Source organism: Coffea arabica, chromosome 10c (assembly GCF_036785885.1).
Source record: "Coffea arabica cultivar ET-39 chromosome 10c, Coffea Arabica ET-39 HiFi, whole genome shotgun sequence".
Classification (NCBI taxonomy): Eukaryota; Viridiplantae; Streptophyta; class Magnoliopsida; order Gentianales; family Rubiaceae; genus Coffea; species Coffea arabica.
In genome coordinates, this window is record NC_092329.1 from 45,470,685 (window position 1) to 45,492,627 (window position 21,943).

Genomic DNA, 21,943 nt, shown 5'->3' on the forward strand with positions numbered 1-21,943 from the left:
AAATAATTCTATTGTCAAAAATATTTTTTCTCAAATTAACTTTCATGATTAAATGTGAGATACAAATATAGTAAAGTATCCCTCATACATATGTCATGGATATTTCAGACTTTTAGTAAAAAAAAAATTTGTTGTTAAAATAACATTGTATCATAGTGTACTAATTATTTTAGGACCATTTTATACGTGAACTAAATGTAATTTAAATTCTACAATAGATTATATATGCATGTGATTTTCATTTATAATTATTGGATCCTATTCTTATGAACAATCTCCTAAGGAAAAAAAATCCAGATCATACTGATTTTCTTATATTAATTGTTATACATTTTGTCATTTTTATTATTATATTATTTCTCATTTGTTTACGCTTTTACTCTTATTATTTCTTGTGTCTCAGATGTAAATTTATTAAAACTTTATCATCTTATTATATTCATAGGTGTTAAATTATAAAAATTTTGATATATAAACAAGTAATATTCTGTATATAACTAGGAAGATTTGTTGTTATTGTTATCCAAACTTTCAAACTTTTCAAAAATTGAAAATGATTAAAAACTTATAATACGACAAAATTTTATTACATATTTACAAGAATATGTGAAAATTCAAACAATTTTTCATAGTATTTTAAAATATATAAATAATTTTTTTAAATTATACCTATAATCATGTATTATACAGGTATATTATGAGTACTTACTAACTAAGGTACTAAGAATTAATCATTAATAAAATATCTTATCGTTATTTCAAATAAATTTCCTAATACTAGTTTGAAATATGTTTTAAAGTAAAATAGTACATGTGTCCCATAAATCAGAAGTTTTGATTATTAATCAATTTTACCATGTTATCAGTAAGAATTACTATTTATGTATAAAAATTCACTATTACTTGAATTAAACTTACTCTCTAAAAAGTAGGTTTGGGATATAAAGTAGTAATTTATTTATTTAAAAAGTAAGTTTAAAATTTCAATTTACCTTTTGAAGTATAAAAGTTACTAATTTATTACTGTTAACTTACTATTTTAGATGGGAAACTTACTTTCTTATTTTTAAGTGTTATCCTATTTAGGTGGATAGGCCTATCAAATAATCAATGGTCGCTAAAAGTAAATAAAAAATGGTCATATAAGTGTTATCCTATTTATGTCTCAAAAAGTAAATCGAAATAAAAATGAAAGTTACTTTTTTTAAAAAATAAATTACTACTTTATATTCGAAACTTACTTTTTGGAGATAAGTTTAGTTCAAATAATAGTAAATTTTTATAGATTAATAGTAAATCTTGTTGATAGAATAGTAAATTTGGTTAATCATCAAAACTTACTAGTTTGTGGCATAAATTTACTATTTTACTTAAAGAAACTTATATGAAACAAGTATTAGGAAGTTTATTTAAAATAATGCTAAGATTTTTTTATTAATGATTTAAACTTAATATTATAGTTAGTAATTGTTGGTAACGTAAATGTATAATACATGATTATATGTATCCTTCATAAATGTTTTGTGTTTTAAGCATTTTAATAAATGTATGTATCATTTAAAAATGTTAAGTGTTTTAATAAATTTATTTTCTAGGTCACAAGTATAAAAGTTAAATCTTTGAAAATTATAGTAAATTTACCCATATATTAAGTTTTGTGAGTTTCAAATATATTTTGTATCATTTACAATATGGATTTATATGCACATTTTTATCAAAATTATTTTTAATTGGCAAATAGTATGTAAATTATTATAAAATGTCATTTTATAATAATCATAATTTTTATAGGTGAATGGTATATAAACTGCTAAAATTGTCAATTTATAAATGAGTAAATCTTACTACTTTATGGCATATGTTAGTCTGATCAACTAAAAAATATTACCTTAATTAAATGTACGTTGGTTGTTGATTTGAAAGTTGCACCCCTGTCACTATTTCTTTATTACTATCACAAGTTTTTCTAATCAAAGTAAAACAAAATCAAATATCTATTCCTTTTTATATGCAGTATTTATGTTTAGTAAAAAATTAATAAACCATTATTACATTTCATAATTTCTAATGAAATTACATTACAACAATTGCTAGAATATATTTTTAAATTTTTTTTTGAAAAATGACAAAAAAATTACACTTTGTTTTGTGAAAATATCAAATTGTTAATTCAATTCAATTTAATTTTATAATAAAAAATATTATTCCTCAAAGTAGTTGCTTAATTTGTATCTATGCCTGTACTAGTGTCGAATGGATAACTAAAATAGGAAATTGCAACAAAAAATTATGTTACAATAAAGGTGCAAATAGGTAGGACTTTTGCTAATTTTAACCCAAAATGATATAAAAAGATAGGCTTTTTTGTTGTTTTGAATTCAAAAGTGTTGTGGTTGTGATAGAATTCTTTGTTAAAATTTGAAACGGTTCAGAATTCCAGAGATAAGTGACAAGGTGATTTTTTACTTAAATATGGAAATTTTTTACTTTTAGTATTAGTAAGTTTAATTTAAACAAAAGTAGATTTTGTCAAATAATAAGTAAGTTAAATCACTCAAAGTGTAAATTTCTATTTCTGACTAAAACTTATCTTTCAGGCATATACTTACTAGTTTTAATTAAAAACTTACTAAAGTTAATATTAATTAGTTTAATATAGTATTTAAAAAGTCGCTAAAAAACTTGATCTGTCACTAAAGGTAATAGAAACCTACAATAGTAGGTTTCCCTAATATCGTTGCCATAACTATAGGCACCGTAGCATTGTCCGTGTTGGAAGTGTTTAGGATTAAAATCCATCAAACGGCATTATATCCATCTAATACAGGACTACTAAAACTAAGCAGAGCTCAAAACCATACAAAAAAATCCTTTTCAAGTCTAATTTTCTGTCCTATTAGTCACCGAACAATGAGGAAAAAGATTTAGAGCTAACTAACAAAATCATCACAATCTATTGAAGTTTGAGGAAGTGAACAAACAGATATTCTTTATTAAAAAAAAAAAAAAAGACATGCATTTGCAATTCACCTGTTGTTGTCAAAAGGTGCAGCTTTATCATTTAAGTGAGAATATATTGTTAATCCTCCTTCTTTTCCCAGAAAATTGACAACCTATCTTTGCATATCTTCTTTTACTTCCCAAATCTTGTCTTCACTTTCCCAACCCTATATCTCACTTACAGTAGAGTATGCACCTTTTTTCGTTTTTATATATATCCCAGATCCCTAGAGAGTAAATAGCCAAAAACAAAGCAAAATAATATCAATCAACCATGTCGCAAAGAAAAAAGATTGAAGTGGTTGAGACTTTAAGTACAACAACCAAACACTATTGCAATGTTAGAATCATACTCAAGCCAACAGTATTTGACCTATTATCATTACATTTTCAAAGCCTATTCTCATCACTTGGCTTCACTTTCGTGGAACATTGCCAAAAATAATGCATTCACCAATTTGAATCCTCAAAGTAATATCATCCATACTTGAAACATTAGATGAAAAAATTAAATCCATGACAACATTAACCGAGAATTTATGTTGGTCAGAATATAAAAGATGGGATTAATGACAATAATCATCTATAATATGTGTCACGCTATCCACCCAGATCCCTAAGATTAAATAGTTTGCATTTACCAATTATAAAGCAAGACATACAGTCATGTAACCCTTCGTGCACGAATTGTTTCTCACGTAAGTTTGTCTTTTCAGCTTATGTGTTTCTTATCCTCTCTTAGATTATTTATTAGATTGCTTATGGTCTTATAATTGACTAAGAATAGTTTTACCAGTAACTGAGTTTAAGCCTTTTAAAAAATTTGGGCTGGTGACTACTGAAAATTGGACCTAGATTAGGCACTTTAGTGCTGTATAATAGCTCACTGGTCTAACTCCATAGCACCAAATATCTATTAGGTTCAAGTGATCCGCAGAAGAAACAGACCTTGAATGCTATTTTTCTAAGTGTCAGGCAGCACATGTTTACATGTTTCTTTGTAGGCCTTAAAGCCACGCTCAAACAAAACTTGCTCCATTTCTTTTGCTCCTTAACCTTCTCTTCCTATATCCAATCACGAGTTGTAAGTTAAATTCTTCGTCATCCTAATAACTTAAGACATTTAGACTCAATCACAGCTTTTATCCAGAAAAAGAAAAAAGACAGATTCTTTCGCAACATCGATTTGTATTGGAAAGGAGAGGGAGAAAGAGACAATTAGACAGTCGGAAAAAGGGAAAACATGTAACTTAATTTCGACTACAAAGAACTGAGAAACCTAATCTACAATTGTTTTATGGTGTGTCAAATCAAGAAAAAGTTAATTAATAACCTACCTTTCTCAGACCTAAAAGAATAACTTATGTAACCACTAAATAGAATACACACTGGAAATGTAAATTTAAAAGACAATCTCTTACTGCTACTAGTGTATATATGACTTTAAGACTAGTAAAATTCTAGTAATCAAAGCCCAAGTAAAATGAGAAGAATTGGCAACACTAATATGGACATAGCACAAAGTGCTACCAATTGAGGATGAATGATTGTTTTGGAAGGGGCAAGCCTTCTAAGGCAGATGCTCAAAAGTTTCATAGGCAGTTGAATCATTTTGTACGAGATTATTATTTTCAGGGCATGTCATTTTAGAAGAGCTATGACATCAGCAGTATGTCAGGAGAGAGATGCCAGTTAGTGCTAGAAGAGATTGTGTAAACAAAACTAATTCAGAAAAATCTTTTGACTCTGTTTAGTTGGATAGTTCTATATTGGTCCTCTGCACAACATACATCCATGCACACCACAAAAGAAATAATTCCAGCTACCTCCAGATTGAGTGAGCATACATCTCCATGATCCAGCACATGGAGATTTAGGTCGGGTGACTGTTTCACGACAATCAGGGCTGTCCCAACATCAAGAAACCCAAATTCCACCATCCTTCTCAATACTCTAGCCCGGAAAGTCCTTCCTCTAAAAAGAGGTAAAGACAACAAACAAATGAAAGAACAAGCAAAAGACTTTCAGTAGAAAATAACAGAAAATTTTAACAAAACTAAAGCAGAAAATCAAGACAACTAATATAAGAACATTAGGAGTTAAAACCTGCAGGCATCCCTGAAAGGAGATTGAAGCTCCGGTGATGGTATCATTCCTGCTAGCATGGCACACTCTCCCAAACTAAGAAGTGAAGGTTGCTTTCCAAAATAAAAACGTGATGCTGACACAATACCATAGACACCATGTCCCCAATATACTGCAATATACCACAGTTTGAAGAAAATATGACATAATAGACTAAGACAAAAGTCAAAGTATTGAAGGATTATTGCCTAGTCATATGATCTATAAACAATCGGTAACACAAAATTACCCAAAGTTATATCTTATTAAAATAAATCACTAGGAGCACAAGAACTCATTGATTGGCAATTATCAGAGTTATCTCTTAACTTAAAGAGGATGAAATCTATATGGCACCTCATACAATGACAGACCAATTCATTTAACAAAACATGCACCAGCAAATTAAGCTTAAAAGTTGGCAGGCACTTCATAAAAAACTAATGACAAGTTGACCATTGAATTTAACAATACTAGAGCTGCAACTTAGCTTGAAAGAGCAGTTGACCATTGAGCTCGGAACTGCTAAAGTTGAAACTTAGCTTGAAAAGAGCTGAAATCATATAGTAAAAAAATGAAATTCCAATGTTATTTAACTATTTTGTTTTTGAAAGCAATTGCCGAACCTTAAACCTCCTTGAACAAATTCTCCAACTATGAGAAAACCAACTGGATAGACCTCTACATGCTCATAAAAATTCATGTCCAGAAACACCCTCAGGTACAGAAATTAGAAGCAATTCGACATCATCTTGATACCCAAATTGCACAAGGGGAAACTAGAAGAATACATAGAGTTGAACATAATAACATAAGAAATTGAAAATTTTTGTTGAAATTGTTCATTTGGATATTTCCTTTCCTTTTATTACCACTAGAATCCTACAATCACATTAAACCGGGTTAAGTAGCATACAATGACCTTGAACATGGTAAGTCATTAAACTATCCCATATTTGGAAAAAGAAAAACAAAACAAAACAAAACGATTGCTTCAACTCAGTTTATGAGTTAGATTATCTTGGGGGAAACAAAGTTTGATGAATTTCCACTGACAATTTTTGAGTAAATTGGCTGAATCCCCATTTACTTGATGACCATTTCCCTTAAATAAGAATTTCTGTACAATCTATTTTAGGTAGTCATCTATACATAGCTAATTACAGCTAATGTCCTAATTACTGATATTCTATCCTAGGTAACTATATATACACAATTAATGAACAAATTGTGGGCATGATTTATGCCATAAACTTTGCCACAATTTCTGCCATCATCTTATGCCATAATCTCTGCCATTGATATCCCCCCTCAAATTGATGCTGGATGATCAACTAGCATCAATTTGTCAACAAGAAAGTGATGTCTAGGTTTGAAAAGAGCCTTAGTAAACACATCAGCAGTTTGGAGAGCAGTGGTGATATGCGGAAGAGAGATGACATGAGCATCATATGCTTCACGAATAGAGTGACAATCTACTTCAATGTGCTTGGTATGCTCATGAAATATTGGGTTAGTAGCAATTTGAATAGCACTTGTATTATCTGCATGGAGCAGAGTAGGCTCAATTTGAGGAAACCCAAGTTCACCCAACAATCCACGAAACCAAACAATTTCAGAACACGCAGAGGACATGGCCTGATACTCAGACTCAGTAGAAGATTTAGACACGCGATCTTGCTTCTTACTTTTCCAAGAAACGAGAGAGTTACCAATAAACATGCACCAACCGGTAATGGAACGTCTAGTATCAGAACAACCAGCCCAATCAGCATCACTGTATGCAACCAAACGAATAGGAGAGTCGACTTGAAAGAAAGACCTCGAGTAGAAGTGCCTTTCAAATAGCGAACAATGCGACGAACAACAGCGAGATGAAGGTGCCTAGGGGCTTGCATAAATTGACTGACTTGTTAAACAGCAAAAGAAATATCAGGCCGAGTAATAGTCAGATAATTGAGGCTGCCTACCAACTGTCTATATAAAGAAGGATCAGATAGAAAATCACCCTCATCATGACGATATTTAACATTCACCTCCAAGGGAGTATCAACTGAACGACCATCTTGAAGGGTAGCCAAAGCAATTAACTCTTGAATATATTTATGCTGGTGTAAGAAGATACCAGCTGAGGTGGAACGCACCTCAAGACCTAAAAAATATTGTAAAGGACCCAAGTCCTTCATATGAAAAGAAGTCTGAAGATGGTCTTGAAGCTCAGAAATCAAGTCAGTAGCAGTCCCTGTAATAACAATATCATCAACATATACCAGAAGCAGAACAATTCTTTTAGGTGTCTTGCAAAGAAATAAAGAGGAGTCATACTGACTTTGGACAAATGAAAAATTAATAAGCGTAGAACGAAACTTATCAAACCAAGCACGTGGAGCCTGTTTCAAACTATAGAGTGATCGTTTCAACTTACAAACATCAAATGAAGGTGTAGAAAATAACCATGATGGTGGAGTTATATAAATTTCTTCTTTAAGATCCCCATGCAAAAAGGCATTCTTAACATCCATTTGTCGCAATGGCCAGCCCTGAGAAGCAGCAATAGCTAGAACAACGCGCACTGTTGTCATCTTTGCCACGGGTGCAAATGTCTCCTCATAATTTATTCCATATTCTTGTTTATTATCAAGTGCCACCAACCTCGCTTTATATCGATCAAGTGAGCCATCAGACCGTAGCTTAATGGAGTAGATCCACTTACAACCAATGGGCTTAACACCACTAGGACATGGAACAATATCCCAAGTATGATTCTCCTGGAGAGCATGAAGTTCTTCTTGCATAGCTTTTACCCAACATGCATGCTTAGTTGCTTGAAAATAAGAGGTAGGAACTGCAGTATTAGTTAAAGTGGCAGAGAAGCCATACCTAGCAGGAGGTTGACGGATACGAGAAGATTTTCGAAGAACCACTGGAGCAGGCATTGGTTCAGGGTCGGGAAGGATTTGTGATGATGGGGCCCTGCATCGTTGATAGACAATGCCGGGTTTAAAACGCTCAATTGGTGGCGAGATATCATCAAAGCTAGGAAGAAGGACACACTTGGAAGGCAAAGCATGCTGTTGAAAATAGTACTCATGCTCAAAGAAAATTACATTTCTAAAAACACGGAAACGATTAGCAACAGCATCATAGCATAAAAATCCTTTCTGAGTGGTGCTATAACCCATAAAAGCACACCGAACTGATTGGGCTGTAAGCTTATGGCACTCATGAGGTGGCAAGTGAACAAAACAAACACAGCCAAATGGGTGTAACATGTGATAATCAAGATGGATACCAAAAAGGCGATAATAAGGAGAGTCAAAACCCAATTGTTGAGAAGGCAGACGATTAATCAAATACACTGCAGTTGTCAAAGCTTCAACCCAAAATTTAGACGGCACTGAAGACTGTAAGAGTAATGTTCGAACAATATCCAACAAGTGACGATTTTTACGCTCAGCCACACCATTCTGTTGGGGCGTATAAGGACATGATCGCTGAGAGAGAATGCCTTTATGTTGCAAGAAGACTTGAAAGTTATGTGACACATATTCGCCACCATTATTAGATCGGAAAATCTTAATAGTTGTGGAAAATTTTGTCTCAACATAAGCCACAAAAGTTTGAAAAATAGTAAATACCTCAGCTTTGGTGCGCAAAAAATATATCCATGTGAACCGACTATAGTCATCAATGAATGTTACAAAATATCTATAATGCGCATGTGAAATGACAGGAGTAATGCCCCAAACATCACTGTGTATTATCTCAAAACATGCATTAGCACGACTACCATAAGTAGGAAAAGGTAAAGTTTTGCTCTTTCCTAACTTACAAGTAGAACAATCAAGAGACAATGTATGAGTAGAACACTGATTTTTTTTCCAAGAAGACCACGCTTCATCAAATTAGATAATATCACATTATTTGGATGACCTAATCGCCTATGCCAAACGTCAGCCTTATTTTCAACAATCATAGAGGCTAAAGATAAAGGTTTAGGAATAGCAAATTGCAACGGAAATAATCTTCCCACTTTAGGCCCCCTTGCGATTACCTTCCCCGACATCTGATCCTGCACACGACAACCATCACGAGAGAAGTTGACATTACAGTTATCATCCACCAGCTGACCAACAGAAATTAAACTAGTAGACAACTTAGGAGGGACAAAAACATGACGAAAAGAATGTCCAAGATCACCAATGGCTGTAATTGGAAGATTACTACCATTAGCAATTTGTATCTTTTGTCTACCAGTATACTGCTGCAAATTCTGTAACGAATCGGTAGAGCCGGTCATATGATTGGATGCTCAAGAATCAACAAATCAAGTAGAAGAGAGTGTCTTACCCTGGCCCTGAAGCCGAAGGGTAGAAAATGCTGTGAGAATCATCTGTTGGACCATTTCTGGAGTAACAACAGCCTGATTGGTGCTTGTGGTTGTAAGTGTAGGACCAATAACAGTAGGATCTGGAACTGCAATGTGAAAAGCTTGAGCTCGTCTGTTTTCTGGTCGTGTAGGACAGTCCTTGATAATATGTCCATTCTGTTTACAGTAATTGCAAAATTTCTTACCACAATTGCGAGCAATATGTCCAAGCTCCTTGCAGCTGTAGCACTGCATTGATCCCTTTCCTCTATTCCTCTCTTGTGCTGCATAAGCAACATTGACAACTTCTGATGTCCCTCCAGATGCACTTAGAACAGATTGTGTAGCCAATCGCTGTTCTTCCCGTAACAATTCACCAAGACAAACATCCAAAGAAGGAACCGGATTTCTATTCAGCAATCCACCCCGAATAACCTCAAATTCTGATCTCAATTTCATCAAAAATTGATCACGCATACTAACTTCATGAACCTGTTGAAGGCTGCCTAAGGCCTCCTTAGGTACCTTAGAGTAGATAAGACCAGAATATTCGCTCCATAAATTAATAAATCCAGAATAATATTGCTCAATAGAGAGATTACCTTGACTGAAGGTACTAATCTCGTATTCAGGCTGAAATCGTCTGGCAGTATTATTTTGATGATATATGCGCTGTAGATAACCCCACATCTCCCTAGCTGTACCAAATGAACGCAAATTGTTCACCATATGGGCTTCAATGGAAGCTAAAATCCAAGAAATAATTCTAGCATCCTTTGCCTCCCATTGACCAAGTTCTTTCTCATTTTCGGGAGCAGGAGAAGTCCCATCAATGTGACCCCAAAGCTCCTTCCCTTTCAGAAACATTCTGAATTGAAATTCCCAGGCCGCATAATTCTTTCCTATAAATTTGATAGCCGAAGTCTCTGTAGGTGAGCTTCCAAAAGAATTCTCAATAGACATTCTTAAAAAATGAGAAAGAGAAAAAAAAAATCTCAAAGCCAAAATGTTGATTAGAAATTAATCAACCCAGAAAACTAACCAAATTATTCAAATATTCAGCTATGGATTCAAGAGACTAGCTCTGGTACCATGACAATTTTTGAGTAAATTGGCTGAATCCCCCTTTACTTGATGATCATTTCCCTTAAATAAGAATTTCTGTACAATCTATTTTAGGTAGTCATCTATACATAGCTAATTATAGCTAATGTTCTAATTACTGATATTCTATCCTAGGTAACTATATATACACAATTAATGAACAAATCGTGGGCATGATTTATGCCATAATCTTTGCCATAAATTCTGCCATCATCTTATGCCATAATCTCTACCATTGATATCCACTAGATGCTTTATCAAAATATCATCTGAAATTTGTTCACTAAATAATATTCTGAACGGGGTAATGTATTCCCAACTTTTCTAAAGTGTGACTGTATTAGCAAACAGAAATGATCATCAGACATAATTCCTAACCCAAGTTTATATTACTAAGTGTGGTAAAGCTGCAGCAATTCCTGTTCAGTTGCCCGCAATTAAGCTGCACAAGATGCCATTGCTGGAGCTATATATTCCTAATACACCTTTATGTGAAGAAAAGATTCCATGCTAGTCTATCACTGCCTCTAGGAACTCAATGAGAAATCATATAGCACTAGTTCAAAATGTGTTAGAGAAATAAGACTCCCCAAAGTTACACAACTAATAAGTTAGACTAGATATGCCCAATTTGTAAGATATCTAGGTTCATCGAACATATATTTTAGCCAAAGTTTTCCAATATAAAGCATGCAAAGCTTTTGGGAACAATATAGATTAACTGCCTATCCACATCATGCTAAACATGCAGCTCAGGTTGTATGAGATGGAACGAAGTTTAAGAGAGATTAAAGATTATTGACCTTAAACAAGTAACTGCTCAAGATTCTCAACTTTGAAATTCACCTCTCCATTGCTAGAGCCAACACCATCTCGACAATTTTCCTCAACAAAGTACATTTGTTTTTCAAGAATGTGTTTTTCACTAGCTGCACTTTGTAATGGGAACATTAATGTACAGAGAAAATTCTATATATCTCATGAAATACACAGGGACCAAAAAAAAAAAAGAAAGTTGTTCACAAAGAGCCAAGTATCCAACAACAAGCAGAGGCATCACATAGCTTAGCCTCAAAAGTCTCTGTTATCGATTCGCAAAGATAAATATTGCCATTACCCAGAAAGTGAAAACAAGGACATAGTAGACCCTGACAGAAAACATTTTAAATTTAATCTCAAAACATAAAGATAGCAGTTAGCATTCTTTGACCACATTTGCAACCATGTCAGACACTCTAAACTTATTAGCTCAGTGGATTTAGTTTTAAATCCTATTGGCTATCCCTTGCCTTCTCTTATTGTAGATGAGTATTGAAAATGGGAAAAGTGCATGTATCCATCGCATTGTTCTTGTAAAGACTCACTCGAGAAATGTCACTTGGAGAACCAAGCAAAAAAACCTCCTTTTGAGAGACCATTTGAAAAGTGTCCTCATTTTGTATATTCATCATGCTCACTCTTACCAAGACGTCACAGCATTCCAACAAGTGATTAACTCTAATACAAAGGATAGCCAGATTCCAGATGAACCAAGTCATGCAAACTAGAAATATATCATAAAGATAATAGTCACATTGTACACATATTCAATAGAATTTGATAGCTATTTAGATTACAAATCACACAATTTCTTTCTCTAATCTAATCATACAAAATCAAGTATTGGCTGGTTTTGCCAAAATCTCAGCCATTAGGTGCTATCTTGGACCTGATATTTGCTGTGATGACAAATAAGACATGCAAATATTAGAACTAGTCCTCGTACTTATGTGAGCTGTATTTTCTTGTAGAAATAGTACAGCTTCATTTGGCCCTCCGGTTTCTTCCTGTGTGGAAGCCTCGGTAAAACAAAGTCCATAGAACCTTAAGAAGTTCAGAGACTCTATTTTAGGCTCACGCATAGGTATCTCACCCTCCAACGTGCCAACAACACTAGCCATGTTTGGTCTCAATTGTGGCTCCTCGTGAACACAGCACAATGCCACACGGACAAACTTCTCCACCTCTTTACTTGTCACCCTCCCCTCAAACCTTGGATCAGTTCATGCATCTCTAGTGCAAACAGTGGGAAGTAAACAAGGCCTAGTCCTGATGAAAATGATCAGCTAAAACCTGCACTGCTACAGTCATCAAGGCTCTAGCTTCATGAATGTAAAGGGCAGTTTTTCCGTCCACTCACAATTTCAAGTAGCACCATTCCAAAACTATAGACATCAATTTTGTCAGAGATTGCAGAATTTGTGAGCTGCTTTGGAGCAGGATAGCCATGAATGCCTCTCATAGTCGTGAAAGACTGGACTGTTCAGGGTTCAGAAGCTTTGAGAGTCCAAAATGAGATAATTTAGCTTGGAAGTGATTGTTGTGAGACCCCGAAATTTTACTTTTCTTCATAACCTTTATGTGAACTCAGTTACGTTTAATTCTTGGTTGCTTTAATGGTTGATTTGAGTCAAGGGAGTGAATTTTGTTAAGAAAGTTTCGTAATATCAAGTTAGAAAATCTAGAATTTTCGCAGGAGGCTCTGCGCAGTTTTGGAAAATTGGCTATAACTTTGTATAGGAAAGTCGAAATTGAGTTCCGTTTGTTGCGTTTGAAACTAGACTCATAGGGATTCCTACGGTGTAAAATTTAGAGTTTGATTCAATGTCCATAAATTCTAGAAAATTGGCAAAGTTGACTAAAAAATTCTGCCTTGCACAAGTAAACATAGGAATGTTGTAGTAGTTTATGGTTCAATTTGGACCAATTTATAAACTAAATCTCTTTAAGGTGTCTTCTAAAGATTCTTAGTATTTGAAGTCTAGTTTTAACAAGTCAAGTTATATAAATTTTTTATATTTATAACTCAAGTTATAATTTTTCTAAGGGAAGGGCATAAGTTAGGATTTTTGTGCATACTAGGGTTTTGGTGTGTGTTTTTGTATGCATTTTGGTAGTGTGATTGTGAGAACTTGAAAAATCTCTCATATTTTCTTAAAAATTCTCTTTTATTTGGAATCCATTATTGTACAATAGCTTTACTACTCATTCACTTCCTTAATAGTTACAATTAATCACAGAACCAAGGGTTTTCCCTTTACTTCCATCGTTAAGGTAAACTAGGGTTTTTACGTCTTTTGGAAGTGTGATTATTCGGTACGGAGTGTGTATTAAATTTAGTGATTAAGAATGAATTTTAAATGATATTAAGTATGTGATTAGAAGTGATAATAATAAGTTAGTGAATCATAAGTTAAAACCCTAGTATGCGCGATTTAAGGAAAAATGATGTGAACCGACGTGTACCGTTCACCACCAATTGAACACACCACTTGACCACCACTTTATTACCTTAATCTCCTTGTTTTAGTTGAGTTAATTAGCTCTTAAGTCAGCCACCATTATTGACTAAGGAAAAGAGAGATATTTTGGTGAAAATATTTGTGATTAAGCCATTTGTCAAAAATCCAACCAAGGTCTTGACCAAGACCTTTGACCAAGACATTTTCCTTTCTTTTTATCTTTCTTATTAGTTTATTTTTCTTCATTTTCCTTTATCTTGGTTGTGACTTATGAGAGAAAAAAGAAAAGAGTGAAGACCACTTCATTTCAATCTTGATTCCTAACTTAGTTGAGTGAAAAATCAAGAATTTAAACCTATTAATCATTTCTTTGAGCACTTGGGAAGTTTGGTGTGCTAAAAGTTTACAAAGAGAGATGGTGGATATCTCTTGCAAGCATCTTAGTGAGGTATTATGGCTATCCATCCTATTTCTATCCCTTAAGCTTGTTTAAATTTGTATAACAATCTAAATTTTTGGCTAATGCTAGTTATCTAAATAGTTTTGATGATTTTTAGTGGATTTTGAGCCAGGGTTTGGATGGTTCAGTTGTATTCCTTATTGTTTAGAGAGCATGTGATGTCTATAATCTTGTATAGGAAGTTGAAGTAGTGGTTCAAGTTAGAAACATGAAATTTATACCTTGAATGCATTAAATTCCAGATTTAAGGATTTCAAATGCTCTGTTTTGACCAGTTCTATTCGTGTATGATGGAGGCTAAATTGGGTTTAGGTTAAAACATGAAAGTTGTATAAAATGATATTTTATAGCTTTTGTAAAATTTCAGCTGAATCCGAGCACTGTAACATGTGAAATGATAAAAATACCCTTGACTGCCATAGGTATAGTTTTGCGGACAGTTTTGACATTTCATCATTCTGGCTGCATTTTTTCACCTTGATCCGTATCAAATTAGCCTTTGGCCAAAACACAAAACTTTTAGCCCTATATTTTATCTTTCCAACGCATCCAAAAACACTTCAAACGGAATTGTGTAGCCTGAGTTATTGTCATTTGAATTCAGTGTTGACAACCATACTGACAAGGACATTGTGGTTCTGAAATCTGTAAATTCAACCTTGATCAATTGTGAACTGGATTGAGTGATCTGCATGAAAGTTGTAGCCCTTTGTCTTAGCTTCGAAATGGTATAAAGTTCACACCAATCCAATAAACGTAACTCTAGTTGTGACTAAAATGTTATAAGATGTCGAATCTGCCATTTAGCCTTTTGCCTTCAAAACTTGATTTCCGATTGGATTATTATACTTGTGTTGTACTTGGATGATTTTAAGCCATTGAACAGCTATTGTGATGAGATTGATTATTTGTATGTGTTTTGGGGATGAATTAAGAAAAACAATGAAATCATAAATGGTTGAAAAATAGGTAAACACAAAGGGCGTACTGTCCAAATTTTCACTTAAGGGCTAGGTAGATATAGTTGCGACTTGAGTAAGGATTTGAGGTCAAGTTGGACTTGAATCGCCTATGGTATTCAAGTTTTCTTTAGTCAGGGTATATAAGCTAAAATTTTGTCAGAACTCGTATCCTTGAAAAGTGAAAATAGTGACCCTTTCAAATACGATTTTTTCCGATCTTTGATATCAAGTGTAACTTCTAAAGTCGAAACCACTTCTTGATAATAACTAAGTGAGCGAGCATGAATTTTTCGGATTTTGATAAGTATCTTTAATACTACTTAAACGAGTTGCATTTACCTGATTTTCTTGAAGCGAAGCTCCTATGTTTCGAACTCTAGAGAGTTTTACATTCATAAATGATATTTTATCATAGATTTGGATTCCAACCTAGGAGTTAGAGCTCAACGTGACTTTTGAGAGGCACTAGACCTTTGGTGAGTGCTTCCAAATACCTGATTGAATTAGACACTTATTTTCAATACTTGACTAATGTGATTTAATGATATGTAATTTGTTTGATCGGGTAAGAGTGTACTTTATCGCACTTGCTCTAATATGATATATACTTGTTTATTGTTGCAATTGACTTGATATACTTGTACTTGACTTATAAGTGCTGAGCGGCAGCATGTACCACACTCAATGTGAGTGGGAGGTGCCACTCATTCCCGTCTCTGTACTTTTATTTTGATTCAGTCGATTGGAGATGATATTTCATTGACTTCTTGGGGACCCAAACCCTACTGGCTAGTTAATTGAGTCGAGCCAGCAAGGGTTTGGTCGATTAGATAACGAACCATGGGTATCCAGTGTTATTGAGTGGAGTGTTATCTTCTCGACTAATCGGTATACTCGAGTATATTACCACTAGTGTTTAGTTAGTGTTTGGGTCCGATAAGGGGGTTGAATGGTGGACGGATTAGAATTAAACGAAGTACTACTGGATTGGTTACTTTACTTGAAAGTTGACGGAGTGTCAACTAATACTTAATCAAACTCTGGTGAAGAAATGAGAATTTGGCTCCCTGAGAGCCATCTGTATCCTTATACACTGATTGTTATTTGAAGTGTTATTGTTCTTTTGGAAAACAAAAAGAGTTTTCACTCGCTTATTTTGACATTTAATATTTGAAGTGTTATTGCTCACTTTCATGAACTTGTTATACTCGCTAGTTTATTACGTGATATTTGTACTTTTCAATAATGGTAAACTTGCTATTTGGAACCTCATTGGAATTTTAGCTCATTCTACGCCATTTATTTTCCTTACAGGGGGTACGAGCGAGACGTGAGACTGGTACAGAGTAGTCTAGTTTTGAAGTTTTGAAATGATACTCGCGCTAGCACTCGACTAGGGTTGATTGTACTCGAATTGTAAAAACTTTGAAGTATTTTAGTGTGTAGAAACTTTGTATTTGAATTTGAGCATCAATGTATATATTAAGTTGAAGTGGATGTGTTATTTATTTTTATGGATGTAAGTTATTTTTTCTTGAGTTATGAGTGAGTGAGTCCTGGCGAGAGTTGGACAGACGACCCCGCGAACTTTGGGGTACGCCATAGGGAGAGGTGGGGCCATCACAATTGTAAAGAAAGATTTTCATTGGCTTCACATCACAATGAATAATCTTATGCTCACAACCACCATGCAAGTATGCAGCTCCATGTGCAATTTCGACCTTTTTTGCCATTTTAGGATTGGTCTGCCATCAAAAAGGGAACGATCAAGTGAGCCACAATTCATATATGATGCCTACCTTGAACACAGTATTCTTTCAACCTGACCAAGTTGATGTGATGAATATTACCAATAACAGCTATTTCAGTGCAAAAATCCTTCTTCCCTTGAATACCTAGGTTGTTAATCCTTTTTACTGCAACCAGAATTTTATCACAAAGAATGCCTTTATATATAGAACCAAAACCACCTGATCCAATTTGAGTCTTAAAATTCTTAGCTGCTGCCTCAAGCTCTTCAGATTCATACCTCGGGTACAGCTCTCAACATAATCAATCCTACTTCATTCTTAAGCACATAACAGAAGCCAAATGAGTTCTCATAGAAAACCCCAAAGCAAGCACAATCTCCTGAGTAGAGATACTGACAAACTAATAAATTTACTCCATCCTTGGAACACATGGTAAAATCATTAGCAAAGTAGTCCACACCATGCCCTAGGCTTAAATATGAGACTGTCAAATTATTAAAACTACTGTTGTTTTTGGTTGAATTACAAGAGAGTGGTAGAGAACAAGAGCCATCAGTCAGTGAACAATTTGAGGTACTTTGAGAACTAGAGTGAAAGTTAGAAGGACAAGAACATTGAGAAGGATATGAATTAGCACCATTCCTACACAACCCTAGCTTTCTGCAGACATATGGAATCCAATAATAATCAATTGGGACCACAAAATTCTACTCTTGGACAGCCCCTAAGAAACTTTTGATGATAAACTGACCAGTGTAGCCTAACTTGGCAGTTCGAAAGCCAGATGGTGGCAACTTCATCTAAACCACTACTGCAGATCCATTGTGACTAAACAGATAGAGACCTATTGCATTAACTGCTATATGGTCCACAGCATAGTTTGAGTTTGTAAATGCCTGGGTATCCATGGATAATTTCCAATAAGTCTGATTCTGCCACTGTGACATGGCATTAGAGGCTGTCAAAGCAAGGCTATACTCCCCTATTGACAAGTCATCACTTAATAGAGCACTGTACAATGATAACTCGGCAAGCAAGACTTGCCCAATCACAATAGTTTTCGTTGGATATCTAAAGCTCTCCTAGACAGTCACATTAGATTGATCAAGCAAAAGAAGATTCCCAGGCTGATTTAATTGTAAGACAGAATCTGATGACGACATAGATGGAGTTAACCATTTTAAAACTACTGTCCTGTTTAGTTATCCCAATGTTCCGGGAGGTCAAATGCATCTTTCCCAAAGTCAAAACAGGTGCATCTTGATTAGCAGACCAAATGATAGTATTGGATTCGGAATGAATAACGTACAAGTAGATTCTGGTTTGTTGAGCTCCAGCATTGAACATGGTAGAGTTAAATGTTCCATTTTGGGAGAACAAGAAAGTTTGTCAGGGTCAATGAATTGCATAAATGCAGTAGTGAAGTTTGGGTACACCAATTCCATGAAACTAGTTACAAGAGGCAAAGGCAAAGAGACAAAGGCAAGGAGAGATAGGAAAGATCGCATAAAGACTGGGAATGAAGGAAAGACAGATATCAGTAAGTCGTATTGGAATTCGTATTAGTGTGATTGTATTAGGTCTACTCTGTTCGTCTCCATTTCTTCTTTTTTCAATCTCATCCATGTTTTGGTCACACGTTAACTCTCTCGTTATTGGTATCCTCAGCCTTTTGATCTCGCGTTGAACAACTTGAACTTGATAATGATTGATGAACTCAAGAGACAATGAGTTTTGTTTAATGCTATGATCAACTGAGATTTTAATAAATAAAATGCTATGCAGATCTGACTTTTGTATGCATTGATAAAACCAAAAAAGATTTGAGTTGTCATAATTCATTAACTATATTATCTGTCCTAATCATTCTCGTTGAATGTCACGTTTAGTTTGAATTTCATACACCATAACACCGACAACAACATTAATTGCATATTTTCCACTTTGCACTCGAATTTGTCAAATTTTTCTATGATTTTTTTGGCCTAAAAACATAAAATAGACGAAAAAACAAAAACCCACAAACAAACAATGAAAATTAAATAACGCACTTTCTTTCAGACAAAACATCTAGCATTTGAAAGGCTACAGAAAAGTACCCGTTGTGTAATGGTGCTACCACCGCCACGAGCAGACAATGAAACAACTGCTTGAAGAATGCCAACCGGGTTTTTCCCAATATGGCTAAAGAATCGTCGATCCTCGTATGTTGTGGCGGCTTAGAGAAAATGCTGAGGCTATTATTCCGTTATGAGCTTGGTTTCTACTTTGGCAGAGAATGCAATGAGTTCGTGCCATCTTTGTGGGAAGTTAGGGAGGAGAAGGTTGGAGATGAGGTGGAGACATAGGGAGTCAGAGAGAAAATGCAAAGAATCAGAACTTTGATGACTGTGGGATTCAATGGATAATGGGATTGAGATGGTGAGTCTGTTAGAGAACAGTGGAGTTGGTGGTGGTGTTTGTGGAAATGCTCGTGTGGTGCTGATTTTGAAAGGTTGGAGTTTGTTTGGATAAGAGTTTATTTGGATGATTTATTTGAGATAATTATTGTAGCACTTTTTGTGATACGATGTATGTGAGATAAAAAGGTGATTGAGAAAATAAAAAAGTGATTAGGATTTTGGGTCTGAAATAAGAGGACACAGGGAAAGTGTGGAATGGGGGAAATTTGGTTTTGCATGGGATGGCTGATAAGATGGCTTTTGGATTGGTCAGAGTGGACATTTTCTTCCTAAAATGGTTACTAATTTTTGTAGATAGCCATGGGATTGCCTTTGAACTACGAATGAACAATGAATCTTCTATGAAGAAAATTTACACAAATTCTGCCTTTGGCTTGATCACAAAAAAAAACTAAAATAATAACAAATTCTGCCTTAACGTGTTGTCCTCTGTTATGACAGATGCGCCACAAGATCTATAAATTGTCATTTTTACTAGAGAAACTATTGAGTTGAGCCAGGCAAGGAAAGGGCCACCCCTCAAGTGTAAAGTTCAAACTCATAAGTAACTGCTTCTCAAACTTGAGTGATTATAATTGGCAAAGCTCAATCTTAACATGCAGTGAATTGTAAGAGTTTGAGTTTGAATTTGAGTCGCTTGAACTCGTCTGTACTTCGGACTAATCAAGTTTGAACTCATGGTTGAAAAATCATTTTCCTATCTAACTCTAGCAGTTTTAAGTTTCATTTTTGGTATTCTTGGAGTCTCCAAACTAATGAGTCCAGACAATCCAATTATTTCTATGGTCAAATAAGGCAATTAATTCTAGCCAACTTTGAAGCTCAAAGAATCATTAAAAACCAAGCATTTATAATATTTCAAACAATAAGTGGAAATCATTCACATGGTAATTCATCATCTAAAGGAACAACAAATTGCTATGAACAAAATCATAGCAAAATAGGACCATAAAAGAAAAATATAGAGCCTTGTAATTCACTTCTGTAGAATGAACAAATGCCAAATACAGTACTAACATGACCAAACTGATTTTTAGGCACAATGCTGCATATAAATACTGATTTTTAGGCATAATGCTGCATATATCTTCCAAGAGGAAAACAAATGCAAATATCAACGCTGTACCAAATATCAAACCTACTCCTACTTTATGGGGAAACGGGAAGTTTAAGGAGGTTGTATAAGGGTTGGGAGGTGAATCACCAAACCAAACAAATACACTATTGTCCTTTTTGGATTTTTTAAAAACAAGAAGCATTATCCTTCTTTTGAGATGCACTAGGAGGGGTTTGAACCTCCAATCTAGTACACGAAAGAGTTTAAGGGGTTCTCACTGACCATTGGACCAAGACCTAATCGTTCATCACATGATCAAGCATACCAATTTTAAGTTGGAACATAGATAAGGAACCAAAGAGAAGGCTTGTAGAATTGCATTGCGCAAATTATTCGGTTGAGACAAATTTAAGCCTGTTGATGCTAAAATATGGCTAAACGGTCTAAAGAAGATAGAAAGAGCAAAGAGACGAAGTTTAATCCCTAGGGAAGTTGTGATTTTTAAGTTAATCTTTTTGTATAATGCAAGAAAACTATAGAAAGATGCTCTCCAAATATATAATTCTAGAGAAAGAATCTAACTTATTAAAATCATGAACATACCTCTTTTTTATCATAGTTATAAAATCTGGCCTATAAATCGCTTGGATTGATGAACTAGCTACTTTGGCCTGACTGGATTCCTAATTGGACCAATTAAGTAGTTACCTAGTCAAAATATGGTCAAACTCATTTGATTCATTGGGGAACTGCTCAGCTCAGTGAACAAGATACTAGGCCTGACTGGATTCATAATTGGACCAATTAAAGAGTGACCTATCAAAATTTGGTCAAATTGGTTTGATGTGACAGCCCTACCTTCCCCTAAAGCGAACCAAAGGGTTCGGTGGATCGCCTGTCTAACTCTTGTAGGGACTCAATCATATTTCAAGCAAAATCGGAATAAAACTACAAGATCAAGTATAATAACAATCCAAAACTTAAAGCAAAACTTATATACATTTCTATCTCAAAAGGGAGTACAAACTCAAATATATAAAGGTTTTCAATTCTTCATACATCCAACCCGTGTCAAACGCTAGGGCGAGAACCATTACAAAATTTCAAATAACTAGACTAGACTAGTCTATACCGAGCTCTCGTCCTTACTCGCCTTTCCCTGTTAAGGAAAATAAAACTAACAGAATGAGTCAAAAACTCAGTGAGATTCCAAATACATAATCAAACAATAAGTCCAATGCATTAACCATAGATAACCAATAATTCAAGAAACATTTACAATATAAAGCGATAATAACACATTCATTAAAAAGATACGTGCTCACAAGGAACCATTCATTCTCTTTCATTGCCTTATTCCTCCAATCATTTAA

At 34.5% G+C, this 21,943-nt stretch overlaps 1 pseudogene; it reads right to left on the bottom strand.

The window, feature by feature from the left end:
- Window positions 1-12,294: 12,294 nt before the first annotated feature.
- Window positions 12,295-18,398, bottom strand: LOC113714117 (G-type lectin S-receptor-like serine/threonine-protein kinase At5g35370; annotated as a pseudogene).
- Window positions 18,399-21,943: the final 3,545 nt, after the last annotated feature.